Consider the following 16,083-nt stretch of genomic DNA (forward strand, 5'->3'; position numbering starts at 1 on the left):
TAAGTCACATGAAAACAATGATATTCACTTAATGTTGTTCCCTGAATTTTATTAGTGGCTCACAATCAAAATACGCCAATCCAGTCTGGCAGCAGATATTTAATGCTACCTGAGCGAAGCCAGGCCGTATCGCTAGTGAAGTATATAATACATCACTTTACAAGAACTCATCATAAAATTATGATCACCGAAATTAAAATAGTTGATACTGCAGTAAAGACACAGTCACTGGGAACATGAAGCCTTCTAAAGAAAGTAGTCATTAAATCTTAGCTCACAGTTACCACAGTGAAAATTTTCGGTAATGTGTACAGTTTGACCTCTTTTTTTATCATACTATGCGTCATGGTCCCTGGTTATATAGGTTAATTTGAATTAGTCACATCAGGAAACTTCATTGTTAGTACTTATTTCACTGAGTATGATTATATATGACAAATAATTTCCGGAAAATGAATGAAGGTTACCCATAAGAGGTCAGATATGATAAACGGACGGATTTAATTTCTAACAGTATTTCAATGGGTGGTAAACCGTTAATCTGCAGTGTGTTTCATACCTCTAAGTTTGATGTTTTCTTCGGGACGCTTGTAAATTAGTGTATTAGCGAATCGTTTCGTTATATCAACCAGCATAAAGGAAGCCTGAGCATGCGGTCAAACATGAAAAAGCGGTGTTTCTTATCCTATGAGGAAAAAGGTAGCGATATCTGGGGTGTGACACTTGTCGCAAAGGAGTGAAGGTTCCAGTGTGAAGTCCATTCTAGGTGTCATAAATCAGATAAGATGCCTTTGAATGATGTGCACAAAATCCACGGTACTCTCGTACGTTACCAGTCTGTTCAAGCGTTTAATGACTCTCAAAACCCGTGGAGCGCGTCGGGCAAACCCTACGATCGACTATAGTCAAGTGACTTTTGGAGGCAGAGAATGCAGTGGCAAACATTCCGTTCTGCGTATACAAATGCTCACTGCATAGATATTCCTGCTCTCTCGATACGGGGGTTCTAATACAAAGAGAATTATCTCAGAACACTTATTGATTGCAGCCAATGTAATCTTTGGCCTCGCAAATACATGACAGGAGCACATAATAGAATAACGTGCTAGTTGTCACTTATCTGGAATTCTGTGGAACCTGCGGACGTGGTCCCTAGGGAAAGGTGCTGCCACTCGTAATTACACCGCCTTTGTCATGATCCAGAGTGACACAGTTACGATGGGTCTGTTGCAACAGTGTATTACATTTCCATTACATAGCAGTCGTCGCCAGAAACGTATACTTAAGAATAGCTAACCGACTGATAACTTTTTCTTCTGAATTAATTTCAGAATATCTTTTTATCTAATTGTAGTTTCGTTGCTAATCATTGCTTTTCTCATATGGTTCAAATGGCTCTGAGCACTATGGGACTTAACATGTGAGGTTATCACTTCCCTAGAACTTAGAACTACTTAAACCTAACTAAGCTAAGGGCATCACACACATCCATGCCCGAGGCAGGATTCGAACCTGCGACCCTGGCAGTCGCGCGGTTCCGGACTGAAGCGCCTAGAACCGCTCTGTCACCGCGGCCGGCTATTTTTCTAATTCTTTGGTCCCTGGGATAAATTTCTGTTTCCATTATCCTCTGTGAAAGGCCGCGTGTCAATATGAACAAAAAAATCAAATGACAGGTACATGAGGAAATATTACTTTTTCGAATTTTATCTCGGATTTTGTAAACATATACAACGCATGGAATATTCAGTACTGGTAACGGATATTTTTACTGTAAAGCGTAACTAATTAAGTGGATGTTTATTTCAGATAAAATCACAAATTTATTACTTTCTGTTAAGCTCGAGGGGTCTGGCTTAGCGTGCAGTGTTTCAGCGTTGTTTTGCCTCTTGTTGTTAAAAATTTATGAAAAGTAATCGGTTGGATAATTTATTACATTTTCTGTAAGATCAGTTCTGCGAATTTTGTACTGATAGCCATTTGTATGTAACGACTTTTCGTGTAGTTTATTTGCCTGCATTCACGCTCTGTAATAATCGTACGGCAATAATCATAAGGCTGTCAGTACGTAATTCTTTCAGAAGTTACTAGTTAAAATGTCCTCGAATTCAACTCTAGGATTTTAAAACTAGTAAGGAACTTTCTTTCTTAAATCTGCGAGCGTCACAATTTACGTAATTTGTTGTGCATACACAAGCTTAGATACAGAGAGTAATTGTCTGATAACCTGTTGGCTGAGACAGTGTAATAGTCCGTGAGCTGGCGACCGTAATATGCAGTACTGAATTCTGATTTCCTATTCAACGAAATAGGCGGTCAGCACCGGAAACTATTTCCGTCCTACTGTGATTTGAACAACTAATACTGACTATTTATTAATAAAAAAGTTTATCTTTATGAAGATAATGGAGGTATTCGTGTCATTTAAGATATTACATCCAACGCTATTTAGTCTCACTATTTTAGAATTTTGCTATTTTTCCTGGCCTCCTACCGCATACAATGTGTTGTGTGACATGAGGTCTCAGCCGGATAAGGGGAAGTGGTGCTTTGGGCCTTCGAAATCTGAAGAATCAGAAAATAAGAGAAACGTCCACTGCGGAAATGTTATTTCCACTTAACAGATTCATTCCTGACCTAATACAGACAGGTTTTTTACTCCAGTCTTCTTAGCTGTATGTGTTGCCGTAACGCAGTTGGCACTGGTTGAGTGACGACACGACTCAGTGATCCCAAAACGGGTACAAATAGAGAGCCGAGCAGGTATGTTTTACTAAGCCACTTGGACCATCCCAGTAGCCTTTCGGTAACGAGGGAATACAATGTCTTCGTCTTCAGTTCATTTACGATAGAAAATTTATGTGCTCGGGTATTACTCTCATGAAATAATTGGAAGCACACTCCCATCTGTGTTCACAGATTTCATTCACAACTTGAGGGCGTGTAAACTAAATATGCGTCAAAGTACTACAGTAACTCGGTCCAGTTTCTTACCGTGTTCCAGAGGAAATATAAAATTTTAAGTTGTTGGTGTAAGCCATTTAGTGCTCGAACATGATTATGTTCCACGATGAACTTCAAATACCATCACAAACAGAACTCCTCGAAAAATTTTTATTTTTATTGTCTGTGCGTATGCCGAAGCAGATTTCGTGCCCCCCCCCCCCCCCCCCCCCCCCACAGCGGTCAAAGCACAATATTTGGTTTACAGCAAATTGATTTTATGCGGGCCGCCCCGATTTCCTCTCTCTGCCAACCTCTTCCCCCCGCCCCACTCCCCACCCGCCCTAGAGTAACGCTTGAACCAAACGTACCGTACTCAGTTACCTGTTGGATATAATCCAATCTCTGCTTGCCCTATACTTTTTATCCTCTACAGCTCCCTCTAGTACCATGGATGTTATTCCCTGATGTCTTAACACATATCCTATCATCCTTTCCATTCTTTGTGTGAGAGTTTCCATTATAATCCTATCTTCATCCATTCTGCGGAAAGCCTCTTCATCTACATTCCTTATCTTAAAAGTCCACCTAATTTTCAATTTCTTTTTTTTTTTTTGCGGCACCACAACTCAAAAGCTTGGACTCTCTTCTGTTCCGGTTTCCCCACGGTCCATGAATCACTGACATACAATGATCTGCTCCAAGCGCACATTCTTAGAAATTTCTTCCTCAAATTAAGGCCTACATTTCTTACTAATAGACTTATTTTGGCGATGAATGCGTTCAATGTGTGTGCTACTCTGCTTTTAATGTCCTCCTTGCTTCGTTTGACAGAGGTTAATTTGCTCACAAGATAGCAGAATTGCTTAAGTCTTCCACTTCGTCATCAACAAATCTGATGTTAAACATCTCGCTATTCTCATATTCTCTGCTTCTCATTACTTCAGTCTTTCTTCGGTTTACTTCCAATTCTCATTCTGAACTCTTTGGACTGTTCATTCCATTCAACAGCTCTGTAATGTAATTCTTGTTCACCTTCGCTGGCAATAGCAATGTCACCAAAGAATCTTATCATATGTATCCATTAACCCTGAACTTTAATCCCTGTCCTATACAATTTTTGAATCAAGCACTTCGTTATTGGTCTTCCAATCTTATTGTTCCCTCTTGGTTCTTGTACATATCGCATACCACCTGTCGGTCGCTATATCTTATTCCTATTTTTCTCAGAATTCCGAAGATATTACACCATTTCACGTTGTCGATAGCTTTTTCTTGATTGACAAATTCTGTCAGCGTATAATGATTTACCTACAGTCTTGCTTTGATTATCGCCAAATCTGAACTGCTTCTGCTCTGCGTTTACCTTTCGCCGGCCGCTGTAGCCGAGCGGTTCTAGATGCTTCAGTCCGGAACCGCGCAACTGCTACGGTCGCCGAATCCTGCCTCAGGCATGGATGTGTGTGATGTCCTTAGGTTAGTTAGGTTTAAGTACTTCTAGGTCTAGGGGACTGATGACCTAAGATGTTAAGTCACATAGTGCTTAGAGCTATTTGAACCTTTACCTTCCCTAAAGCCAAACTGATCATCATCTAACCGATCTTCAATTTCTTTTCCCTTATGCTGTATATTAATTTCATCAGGAGCTTGGATGCCTGTGCGCTTATTGTATTTGGAATTGTGTGGATGATAACTTTCCGAAGGTCTGGTGCTAAGTCGTCTATGTTGTATATTCTACACACCAGCTTCAATACTCCTTTGTGCGGCGCTTCTCCCTCTGATTTTAGAACTCCTGATTGAATGTTACCTATCCCTTCTGCCTGTTTGATCTTAAGGCGTCCGAAGCTCTTTTAAGTTCTCGCTCTAATACTAGACGCCCTATGTCTTCCATATCAGCTCCAATTTTCTTCTATCACATCAGACAAGTACCCCCCCCCCCCCCTGATATGTGACTTCAATCTACTTTTTGCACCTGTCTACTCTCTCCTCTACATTTAACAATGGAATTTCCAGTGCGCTTTTAATGCTTCCACCCTTGCTTTTCATTTCATTGGAAGTTGTTTTGAATTTTTTATGCTGAATCAGTCCTTCCAACGGTCATTCCTATTTGCATTCCTTGTGACTTTACAAAATATCAAGTATCGTTTGTGATACCCACCTCCTCAATCTGCTACCTAAACATTCCTTCCTCTACTTTTTAGTAAAACCTGAAAATACTGGGTACACTGTATTTTTAGGGGCAAATTCGACTTCCTTGCCTGTCATTGGTGCTCCATCTCTAATTGTTTATTTGCATATAGAGAAGTGCATCATTTCCACTGTACTTTTCCTCCTCTTCCGAAAATTTCGGATACTCCTTTCATTACTTTACCGAAGTAAAAGTCAAACAACAGTGATGACCCAATACTGCACCATTCGTAACAGAAATTGCTTTTTCTTAGCCTTTACATTCATTAATCTACGTTGTACGGCACAGTTACATCCGCTTTCTTATCGCCACTGAAACAATAAATTTGATCGAAAGGAGGTATGGAAAATGAATCCGGCGCTGTGCTGAGAAATGAGGACAAGTGGAGAAATTTCTTTTATTAATTACTGTAACCTCTGTGACGTCACTCAATATTGCACACACAGGAAGTGAGTGACAGGGCAACTGATATGGATGCAACAGAGGTCGCGAAGAATGGCCACAGAAGACGACGGGGCAACCTCAACAACGTACAGATGTTTTTTGAGAAGAGACAATTAGTATTGTTCCGCGTATGAGTCAGCTACTAATTTATACTGAAACAGAAGGGCTTTTTGTGGCATTTGGCTGGAGAAACTATTTTCTTTCTTTCTTTAAATGCTAGAGTTTGGAAAAGCCAACGAAGTTGTGTGTTTGTACACTCCTGGAAATTGAAATAAGAACACCGTGAATTCATTGTCCCAGGAAGGGGAAACTTTATTGACACATTCCTGGGGTCAGATACATCACATGATCACACTGACAGAACCACAGGCACATAGACACAGGCAACAGAGCATGCACAATGTCGGCACTAGTACAGTGTATATCCACCTTTCGCAGCAATGCAGGCTGCTATTCTCCCATGGAGACGATCGTAGAGATGCTGGATGTAGTCCTGTGGAACGGCTTGCCATGCCATTTCCACCTGGCGCCTCAGTTGGACCAGCGTTCGTGCTGGACGTGCAGACCGCGTGAGACGACGCTTCATCCAGTACCAAACATGCTCAATGGGGGACAGATCCGGAGATCTTGCTGGCCAGGGTAGTTGACTTACACCTTCTAGAGCACGTTGGGTGGCACGGGTTACATGCGGACGTGCATTGTCCTGTTGGAACAGCAAGTTCCCTTGCCGGTCTAGGAATGGTAGAACGATGGGTTCGATGACGGTTTGGATGTACCGTGCACTATTCAGTGTACCCTCGACGATCACCAGTGGTGTACGGCCAGTGTAGGAGATCGCTCCCCACACCATGATGCCGGGTGTTGGCCCTGTGTGCCTCGGTCGTATGCAGTCCTGATTGTGGCGCTCACCTGCACGGCTCCAAACACGCATACGACCATCATTGGCACCAAGGCAGAAGCGACTCTCATCGCTGAAGACGACACGTCTCCATTCGTCCCTCTATTCACGCCTGTCGCGACACCACTGGAGGCGGGCAGCACGATGTTGGGGCGTGAGCGGAAGACGGCCTAACGGTGTGCGGGACCGTAGCCCAGCTTCATGGAGACGGTTGCGAATGGTCCTCGCCGATACCCCAGGAGCTGGGAAGTGGCGGTGCGGTCCCCTACGGCACTGCGTAGGATCCTACGGTCTTGGCGTGCATCCGTGTGTCGCTGCGGTCCGGTCCCAGGTCGACGGGCATGTGCACCTTCCGCCGACCACTGGCGACAACATCGATGTACTGTGGAGACCTCACGCCCCACGTGTTGAGCAATTCGGCGGTACGTTCACCCGGCCTCCCGCATGCCCACTATACGCCCTCGCTCAAAGTCCGTCAACTGCACATACGGTTCACGTCCACGCTGTCGCGGCATGCTACCAGTGTTAAAGACTGCGATGGAGCTCCGTATGCCACGGCAAACTGGCTGACACTGACGGCGGCGGTGCACAAATGCTGCGCAGCTAGCGCCATTCGACGGCCAACACCGCGGTTCCTGGTGTGTCCGCTGTGCCGTGCGTGTGATCATTGCTTGTACAGCCCTCTCGCAGTGTCCGGAGCAAGTATGGTGGGTCTGACACACCGGTGTCAATGTGTTCTTTTTTCCATTTCCAGGAGTGTATTTTTGAAGGACGGTTTATCAACTGTTAATCTTCATGTTGGTTGTCTGTTGTAGTCTAGAATACAAATACTTAGTTTATGCAGCTCTCCATGCTACTCTATCTTGTTAAAGCCTCTTCATCGATGAAAAACTGTCGCAACTAGCTCTCTTGCCAATTTTTGCTCCCCACACTTCCCTCAATTACCAGACTTACGACTTTTAAGGATGCATCACATCAACTGGTCATCTAAGGTGAGTCATAGGGCCAGTACTGCATCGCGTTTGCTACATTTCACTGGAACCAAAACCAATCCGCCCAAGGTCGGCTTCTACTTGTTTTTCCAATCTTCTAGAAATAACTTACGTTAGTACTTTGCAAGCATGACTTACCCGTTTGATAGTCTGGTGATATTCATATCTTTTAGCACCTACGTTCTTCGAAGCTGGAATTATTGGAGTAGGTTTGTCATGGCTGGCTCTCCAAAGGATCTTAGTAATTCTGAAGGAACATCGACTACTCGTGGGGCCTTGTTCCTAAATAGGTGTTTCATTGTTCTTTCGAACTCTTCCGGCAGTGTATCTCCCAAATCACATTCATATTCTTCTATGATAATAACAATAGCTGAAGAAATGAATAACAATTTGTGCCATAGCTGGGACTTACACGCAAGTGTCCTACTTGCCAGACAGATGCGTTAGCCATTGCACCACTATGGCTGCAGACAGAACACAAACTTCAATTCAGCCATTCAGCGTAAACAGGAATTTGTGTTACGGAGGGCGTTGGATTAGGGTAGTCCATGTAGCTGTGTTCTCTATCTTGCAATAGTGGTATGGTAACCAACATATTTACCTAGTCGAAAGTACTGTTCTTATGAAATGTATATACGCTGAAGAGCCAAGGAAACTGGTACACCTGCCTAATACCGTGTAGGGCCCCCGCAAGCACACAGAAGTGCCGCAACACGACGTGGCATGGACTCGACTGATGTCTGAAGTAGTGCTGGAGAGAACTGACACCACGAATCCTGCACGTCTGTCCATAAATCCGTAAGAGGACGAGGAGATCTTTTTTGAACAGCACGTTGCAAGGCATCCCAGATATGCTCAATAATGCTCATGTCTGGGGAGTTTGGTGGCCAGCGGAAGTGTTTAATTTCAGAAGAGTGTTCCTGGAGCCACTCTGTAGCAATTCTGAACGTTTGGGGTGTCGAACTGTCCTACTGTAATTGCCTAAGTCCGTCGGAATCCACACTGGACATGAACGGACGCAGGTGATCCAACAGGATGCTTATGTATGTATCATCTGTCTGAGTCGTATTTAGACTATCAGGGGTCCTATATTACAACAGCCGCACACGCCTCACACCAATACAGATCCTCCACTAGCTTGAACAGTTCCCTGCTGACATGCAGGGTCCATTGATTTATGAGGGTCTCCCCATACCACCACACGTTCGTCCGGTCTACACAATTTGAAACGAGACTCGTCCGATCAGGCAACATGTTTCCGGCATTAACAGTCCAATGTCGGTGTTGACGGGCCCAGGCGAGGCGTAAAGCTTTGTGTCGTGCAGTCATCAAGGGTACAGGAGTGGGGCTTCAGCTCCCAAAGCCCATATCGATGATGTTTCGTTGAATGATTCGCAAGCTGACACTTGTTGATGGCCCAGCATTGAAATCTGCAGCAATTTGCGTAAGGGTTGCAATTCTGTCACATTGAACGATTCTTTTCAGTCGTCGTTGGTGCCGTTCTTGCAGGATCTTTTTCCGGCAGCAGCGTTGTCGAAAATTTGGTGTTTTACCGGATTCCTGGTATTGACGGTATACTCGTGAAATGGTGTTACGGGAAAATTTGCACTCCATCGCCACCTCGGAGATGCTGTCTCCCATCGCTCGTGCGCTGACTATAACAGCACGTTAAAACTCACTTAAATTTTGGTAACCTGTCGTTGTAGCAGTTGTAACCGATCTAACAACTGCGCCGGACACTTGTTGCCTTATATAGGCGTTGCTGACCGCTGCCCGGTATTTTCTGTTTACATATCTCTGTCTTTGAATACGCATGCCTATACCAGTTTCTTTGGCACTTCAGAGTAAAATATGCATCTAATATCTGACCTGATAAGTGAGACGTAAATGTAGTTCTTACTGATGTAGTGAAAACATGGAGAGGATTCTAGGGTCGTCGCAATGGTTCCGGTGTCCCCAAACGGTGTTTTTAGTCAGCATTTTTCAGCAATAAAATTTTAAGATGTGCTGCCTCGGTATAATGGGCACGTCACGTCTATACAAATATGCCCAAAGTGGTACTGCAGTGCAAAGAAATGGGCTAAAGATGGTCTTAACATCTCTGAAAAAACAAAAGAATTCCAAAAATTGTGTAAGACAGGAAAGTATTTCTAATAATATTTCACTCTTTTGAGATAAAACTCATGCCAAATTAAACTAAACTCCGCCCAAAGAGGCCATGAAGGCCCAACAGTACCAACCGGTCACAGTGTCATCCTCAGTCCACAGGCATCACGAAGGATATGGAGGGGCATGAACCATGGACCTTGCCGTTGGTGGGGAGGCTTGCGTGCCTCAGCGATACAGATAGCCGTACCGTAGGTGCAACCACAACGGAGGGGTATCTGTTGAGAGGCCAGACAAACGTGTGGTTCCTGAAGAGGGGCAGCAGCCTTTTCAGTAGTTGCAAGGGCAACAGTCTGGATGATTGACTGATCTGGCCTTGTAACAATAACCAAAACGGCCTTGCTGTGCTGGTACTGCGAACGGCTGAAAGCAAGGGGAAACTACAGCCGTAATTTTTCCCGAGGGCATGCAGCTTTACTGTATGATTACATGATGATAGCGTCCTCTTGGGTAAAATATTCCGGAGGTAAAATAGTCCCCCATTCGGATCTCCGGGCGGGGACTACTCAAGAGGACGTCGTTATCAGGAGAAAGAAAACTGGCGTTCTACGGATCGGAGCGTGGAATGTCAGATCCCTTAATCGGGCAGGTAGGTTAGAAAATTTAAAAATGGAAATGGATAGGTTGAAGTTAGATATAGTGGGAATTAGGGAAGTTCGGTGGCAGGAGGAACAAGACTTCTGGTCAGGTGACTACAGGGTTATAAACACAAAATCAAATAGGGGTAATGCAGGAGTAGGTTTAATAATGAATAGGAAAATAGGAATGCGGGTAAGCTACTACAAACAGCATAGTGAACGCATTATTGTGACCAAGATAGATACGAAGCCCACGCCTACTACAGTAGTACAAGTTTATATGCCAACTAGCTCTGCAGATGACGAAGAAATTGAAGAAATGTATGATGAAATAAAAGAAATTATTCAGATTGTGAAGGGAGACGAAAATTTAATAGTCATGGGTGACTGGAATTCAAGTGTAGGAAAAGGGAGAGAAGGAAACATAGTAGGTGAATATGGATTGGGGGACAGAAATGAAAGAGGAAGCCGCCTGGTCGAATTTTGCACAGAGCACAACATAATCATAACTAACACTTGGTTTAAGAATCATGAAAGAAGGTTGTATACATGGAAGAACCCTGGAGATACTAAAAGGTATCAGATAGATTATATAATGGTAAGACAGAGATTTAGGAACCAGGTTTTAAATTGTAAGACATTTCCAGGGGCAGATGTGGACTCTGACCACAATCTATTGGTTATGACCTGTAGATTAAAACTGAAGAAACTGCAAAAAGGTGGGAATTTAAGGAGATGGGACCTGGATAAACTAAAAGAACCAGAGGTTGTACAGAGATTCAGGGAGAGCATAAGGGAGCAATTGACAGGAATGGGGGAAATAAATACAGTAGAAGAAGAATGGGTAGCTTTGAGGGATGAAGTAGTGAAGGCAGCAGAGGATCAAGTAGTTAAAAAGACGAGGGCTAGTAGAAATCCTTGGGTAACAGAAGAAATATTGAATTTAATTGATGAAAGGAGAAAATATAAAAATGCAGTAAGTGAAACAGGCAAAAAGGAATACAAACGTCTCAAAAATGAGATCGTCAGGAAGTGCAAAATGGCTAAGCAGGGATGGCTAGAGGACAAATGTAAGAATGTAGAGGCCTATCTCACTAGGGGTAAGATAGATACCGCCTACAGGAAAATTAAAGAGACCTTTGGAGATAAGAGAACGACTTGTATGAATATCAAGAGCTCAGATGGAAACCCAGTTCTAAGCAAAGAAGGGAAAGCAGAAAGGTGGAAGGAGTATATAGAGGGTATATACAAGGGCGATGTACTTCAGGACAATATTATGGAAATGGAAGAGGATGTAGATGAAGATGAAATGGGAGATATGATACTGCGTGAAGAGTTTGACAGAGCACTGAAAGACCTGAGTCGAAACAAGACCCCCGGAGTAGACAATATTCCATTGGAACTACTGACGGCCGTGGGAGAGCCAGTCCTGACAAAACTCTACCATCTGGTGAGCAAGATGTATGAAACAGGCGAAATACCCTCAGACTTCAAGAAGAATATAATAATTCCAATCCCAAAGAAAGCAGGTGTTGACAGATGTGAAAATTACCGAACTATCAGCTTAATAAGTCACAGCTGCAAAATACTAACACGAATTCTTTACAGACGAATGGAAAAACTAGTAGAAGCCAACCTCGGGGAAGATCAGTTTGGATTCCGTAGAAACACTGGAACACGTGAGGCAATACTGACCTTACGACTTATCTTAGAAGAAAGATTAAGGAAAGGCAAACCTACGTTTCTAGCATTTGTAGACTTAGAGAAAGCTTTTGACAATGTTGACTGGAATACTCTCTTTCAAATTCTAAAGGTGGCAGGGGTAAAATACAGGGAGCGAAAAGCTATTTACAATTTGTACAGAAAGCAGATGGCAGTTATAAGAGTCGAGGGACATGAAAGGGAAGCAGTGGTTGGGAAGGGAGTAAGACAGGGTTGTAGCCTCTCCCCGATGTTGTTCAATCTGTATATTGAGCAAGCAGTAAAGGAAACAAAAGAAAAATTCGGAGTAGGTATTAAAATTCATGGAGAAGAAATAAAAACTTTGAGGTTCGCCGATGACATTGTAATTCTGTCAGAGACAGCAAAGGACTTGGAAGAGCAGTTGAACGGAATGGACAGTGTCTTGAAAGGAGGATATAAGATGAACATCAACAAAAGCAAAACAAGGATAATGGAATGTAGTCTAATTAAGTCGGGTGATGCTGATGGAATTAGATTAGGAAATGAGGCACTTAAAGTAGTAAAGGAGTTTTGCTATTTGGGGAGCAAAATAACTGATGATGGTCGAAGTAGAGAGGATATAAAATGTAGGCTGGCAATGGCAAGGAAAGCGTTTCTGAAGAAGAGAAATTTGTTAACATCGAGTATTGATTTAAGTGTCAGGAAGTCATTTCTGAAAGTATTCGTATGGAGTGTAGCCATGTATGGAAGTGAAACATGGACGATAAATAGTTTGGACAAGAAGAGAATAGAAGCTTTCGAAATGTGGTGCTACAGAAGAATGCTGAAGATTAGATGGGTAGATCACATAACTAATGAGGAAGTATTGAATAGGATTGGGGAGAAGAGAAGTTTGTGGCACAACTTGACCAGAAGAAGGGATCGGTTGGTAGGACATGTTCTGAGGCATCAAGGGATCACCAATTTAGTATTGGAGGGCAGCGTGGAGGGTAAAAATCGTAGAGGGAGACCAAGAGATGAATACACTAAGCAGATTCAGAAGGATGTAGGTTGCAGTAGGTACTGGGAGATGAAAAAGCTTGCACAGGATAGAGTAGCATGGAGAGCTGCATCAAACCAGTCTCAGGACTGAAGACCACAACAACAACAACATGTGGTCAGCACACCACTCTCCAGACTGTATGTCAGTTTGGAAGACTGGAGCTGCTACTTCTCAATCAAGTACCTCCTCAGTTTCCGTCACATGCCAACAGCGCCCGGCAGACCGGATGGTCACCCATCCAAGTTCTAGCCCAGCCTGACAGCGTGTAACTTCGGTGATTTGACGGGAACCGGTAAGACACAAATCATTAACCGGGCATTTTTTATTAGTTGTGATCGATCAGCAAAGTAAGCAGAAAAAATGTAAAGCAAATGATTTTGTATTAACTTTTCATTATGTTTACTTAAATGTTGTCCATGAGTGTCACTGAGCTGTAGAATTCGTTTTATACAAGCAGCACGCCCTGCTGTAGCTGAAAAATACTCTTTACGGAACACAAAAAAGCGAATGTGCTCCTTTTTAAATACTGTATCTGGAAAGAAGTGAACCAGCATCCTCAGTCCCCATTCAGCCTTCTTCACCAAAACTTTGGCATGTGAATGTATTTGTATTCTTTTTTGCTGAAAGAGAATAGCAGAGAAACAATTATGACGAAAGAGAGAGGAGATAGTGCCAGTGGGAGCGAAAGAGAGAGAAGATGGTGTTGGTGGGAGAGATAAAGTGTCAATGAATATAGATGAAAACAATAGTAGTGGATGCTAAATATAGAGGGGATGTTGACGGTCAGTGAGAGATAGTGGCAGTAAAGGAGAAAGAGAAATGAATGGAGGTAGAAACAGTGGGAGCAAAGTAGAGGGCTTGCCGAAGAAATAAAAATTACAGATGAGTGGAGTCTGTACATAGGCTTGGGGAGGGGGGGATCTAGAACCACCCAGACCGGCAAACTTTAACATGTACGTATAGGGGATGCCACACTTTGGGCAGAAATTTTAAACATGTGAGTGTAGAAGAATAAATAAGTTGGATCCACCAGAGTATTTGCGCTACTGATCTATGGTGGAGACAATAGCGGTGGGAAAGAAAGACAAAAGTAGACAGTGTAAGTGAGGGAGGAGACAATGGCAGTGGGATACACTTTAAGTGAATGTGAGAAAATGGAAACAGTGGGAGAGAGACAAATGTAGACAGCAGCAGTGAGAGGTAGATTCTGAGTACGAAGGCTTAACTACAAAGAGGTTCTCGGTAAAAGGATTCAGAACGTTGCGTGTTAAAAGAGCATGTAAAGGTATTGGTAAGTTGAACAGAGGACTGTGACAGCTGAGTCCCCAACTTCCCCTCAGGGCTTTCTTAAAGAGGAACATATTCCCCCTTTTTGTGCTCCAAGAGGGGCATTTCTCCACTTTTGGGTAAATACTTAAAGGTAAAGACAGACACACTGATGGAGTAGTGAAGTACAACTCATGACATCAAAACTGTATACAAATGATAAGAGATGTTAGATGCATGTGGGAATGGCAACAGCGATGTCACAAATAATGGAAACTGTAACTATTACACCGATTTTCCACCGTTTTACTTCGCACGCGCCGACTGGTGACGCTCTGCGTTGACAGAACCGAAGCGCTCGCAACCTGTTATCTTTCTCAAACGATTTTACAGGAACTATTCACTGAAAATATTTGATTTTTGCCTTACTTGTAGCGATATATGTCAGCTTCGTGGCGAAGTGCCCATCATCTCGCTAATGACAATGTTTATTGTGATGTACATTCACTACTGGCCATTAAAAATGCTACACCACGAAGATGACGTGCTACAGACGCGAAATTTAACCGACAGGAAGAAGATGTTGTGATATGCAAATGATTCGCTTTTCAGAGCATTCACACAAGGTTGACGCCGGTGGCGACACCTACAAAGTGCTGTCATGAGGTGATGACTGGGTGTTGTGTGTTGTCCTTAGGTTGGTTGGGTTTGAGTAGTTCTAAGTTCTAGGTGACCGATGACCATAAATGTTAAGTCCCATAGTGCTCAGAGCCATTTTTTATGCTGTCATGAGGGTAGTTTCCAACCGATTTCTTATACACAAACAGCAGTTGACCGGCGTTGCCTGGTGAAACGTTGTTGTGATGCCTCGTGTAAGGAGGAGAAATGCGTACCATCACGTTTCCGACTTTGATAAAGGTCGCATTGTAGCCTATCGCGATTGCGATTTATCGTATCGCAACGTTGCTGCTCTCGTTGGTCGAGACCCAATGACTGTTAGCAGAATATGGAATCGGTGGGTTCAGGAGGGTAATACGGAACGCCGTGCTAGATCCCAACGGCCTCGTATCATTAGCAGTCGAGATAGGCATATTATACGCCAGTCTCTACTCTTGATGAGCTGTGGTATCGTGTTCAAGCTGCATGGGCAACTGTACCTGTACACGCCATCCAAGCTCTGTTTGGCTCAATGCCCAGGCGTATCAAGGCCGTTATTACGGCCAGAGGTGGTTGTTCCGGGTACTGATTTCTCAGGATATATGCACCCAAATTGTGTGAAAATGTAATCACATGTCAGTTCTAGTATAATACATTTGTCCAATTAATACCCGTTCATCATCTGCATTTCTTCTTGGTGTAGCAATTTTAACGACCAGTAGTGTATTTTAGTAAGACACTACGCAAAACTCAAAAAGTTTGCAACGAAAATTAGGGATCGCTATGATTTTGCATTTGGTGCGTATTACACCATATGTTGCTGCGTATGAAATGTAGGTAACATGTTGAATTTTTGATTAGACTTGGGAGGAGGTCTCAATTTGCCTCCGATCTCGAGAGAATGGATACTATGTAGTGCGCTCACTTCCGATCTCACGCCTGCGAGAATGAAATACTCGCAACATCTCTCGTATCTCCTAAACCGCTCGAGACATCGAAACGAAAGTTTGGCGAATGATAGCACACGAGGAGGAGAGTGTTTTGCCAGTTCTTAAACACGCGGAACTTGCTTATCTATGGCCATATATCAGTACTTCCCTTTCTATTTATTTCACTTCAGTGACTGTAATTTTTTAAAAGTTATCGACTGCTGGCGAAACAAGAGCTTCCTAGTATGAAAATAAAGATGAAAGTTCTTCTTTTATGTTACTCCAAACCGACCATAT

Source organism: Schistocerca serialis, chromosome 2, assembly GCF_023864345.2.
Source record: "Schistocerca serialis cubense isolate TAMUIC-IGC-003099 chromosome 2, iqSchSeri2.2, whole genome shotgun sequence".
In the NCBI taxonomy this organism is placed as follows: domain Eukaryota; kingdom Metazoa; phylum Arthropoda; class Insecta; order Orthoptera; family Acrididae; genus Schistocerca; species Schistocerca serialis.